Source organism: Physeter macrocephalus, chromosome 9, assembly GCF_002837175.3.
Source record: "Physeter macrocephalus isolate SW-GA chromosome 9, ASM283717v5, whole genome shotgun sequence".
Taxonomy (NCBI): Eukaryota; Metazoa; Chordata; class Mammalia; order Artiodactyla; family Physeteridae; genus Physeter; species Physeter macrocephalus.
This window is the reverse complement of record NC_041222.1, coordinates 97,379,926-97,381,955: the sequence shown is the minus strand read 5'-3', so window position 1 is coordinate 97,381,955 and position 2,030 is coordinate 97,379,926. Positions and strand designations below refer to the sequence as shown.

The 2,030-nt window shown below is 48.7% G+C and overlaps 1 protein-coding gene across 1 annotated transcript in view; it reads left to right on the top strand.

Annotated features, from left to right (window-relative positions):
* TRIM35 (tripartite motif containing 35) overlaps positions 1-2,030 on the top strand; it is a 42,448-nt gene that overhangs the window by 23,891 nt on the left and 16,527 nt on the right. The window lies entirely within an intron of this gene.

Here is a 2,030-nt window from a genome sequence, read left to right as displayed (position 1 = left end):
ATATATATATATATATATATAATAACGGTAACAACCACCACTTATCAAGCACTTTTTGTGCATCAGGCATGGTGTTAGGTAACATACACACACATATATATGCATACGTACATATACATATACCTTATTATTTAATCTGAACACCACCTGTTCCCCTTATCAGAACACATGAGTATCACGAGGACAGGAGCCGTATCAGTCCTTCCCAACACTGATGCTCATGCCTGGCAAGCACTTGGCAAGGAGGAGGTGCTCAATAAATTATGCATTGATTTAAATGTTTTTTAAAATAGATACGATTAATATCCCCATATTACAGATGAGGAAATGGAACCTCAGAGACACTAAATAACTAAGGTCACAAGACTAAGGAATGGTGGAGCTGAGACACAACCCCGAGTTCACTTGAGTTAGGATCCCACATTCCTGACCCTCTGCCCCCTCCCGGTGCACATGGAAGAGTCAGGCCCCTCTCCAGTGCCAGACCTTGACATTCACGCCTACAACCCTCCCAGCCAATGGGGATATGCCCAGAGTGAGCTCCTTCACAGCTCAGCGCCCCTCACCCACCCCCAAATAGATAGCTCTGTTACCAAGCCATCCACTGAGGTTTCTGAAGACTAATTTGAGAGTCCAACCACAGTTTCATCTTTAAAAATAAGACAAAAGCAAGAGAGAAAACTCGTCACTGAGGTCTTGGGTGAGAAAAGGGCTCACCCTCTTTTCTCAGAGCTGCCTCAGGGAGCAGAGGAGATGGAGCACACAGACGCCCAGGCTGACAGGCCAGACCACAGAGCGACTGAGGAGAGGCTGGCCACTCTTGGCCCTGGGTAGGAAGAAGGTTTTGAGGAGATTGTGCACAATTTCTAGAAACTACCACCTCCTTACTTTCTGCCTCTGTGACCCCATGTGGGTCAAGCCCCACAGCAGGCCAGCAGATAAAGAGTGGATGATGAGTGGAGTTAGGTAAAGCTCATGAAAGGGAAAACACAGCAAGCACAGGAAAGAGGCAGGAGAGGGAAGGGAAGGAGGGGCTCCAGATGGACCACAAGGAGGCGGGAAGTCTGCACAATCATGGGTGCGCTGTCGGACCCACTTGGAGTAGAAGGCACAGCAAAGGGTGATTAATAACTTGATCTCGAATGTGGTCACTTACACAGCTCTCTTCATTTGCTCCTTAATGACCAGCCCCTCCCACCCCCTTGTATCTGGAAAGCAGCCCTGATTGCCTTGATTCCTCAGGAAAGCCATTTCAGTCCACAAATACACTGGGTACCCCACATCTGTTTTGTCTAGAACCAACAGTGGTCTGATTTCTCTTTTTGTCCCGGAAGCATCATGTTCCATTTCAATGACTTCAGCACAGCACGGCCATTCTGATAACGACACAGGAAGGCCTGAGGACAATTGCAGGTCAGGGCGTTACAGTTCCTACCTTAACTCCCAGGAGCACTGAGGCCCTGCGCATAACACATCCCCAGCGGGATCTTGGTTGCTTCATCTAAGCAGGAGAGGCTGGGCCAGCTCTAACATTCTTTGGCTTCAGTCCTTATTATATGAACTCTTGTGTCACCTGACTGAGTTCTTTGCAGGCCCTGGAGCCTCCAAGTCTAGCACAGGCTGGCTATATAGCAGGGGGCCATACGTGTCTGTGATTATCAGATGGTTGAAGGAGAGCTACAGGGCAGGGAGGGAGGTGGAAAGGGTTTAGGGGAAAGCCTTTAAAAAGAGGAAAGTGGAGTTTGGAAAACATTGGGAGGAGGGAGGGCACAAAGAGGAGATGATATTCCTTTCTTCTTTTATCCCAATATCACAGCTCTATTTATTCTAAGAAGCAACCAGCTGCAGCTCCAAAATAGATATGCCGAGAAACGCCGCTAATGACAGAATGCTTCTGAGGGAAGCAAGGTTAGAACAGCTCTTTTCAAGCGGAAGAGCCTAGAAGGGGTCACTCCTGGGTGCCCTGACGGTTCCCTCCTCCTCCCTCTGGTCCAAGGCAGAGTCTCCAGGGCATGGAGCTGAGATGGCTT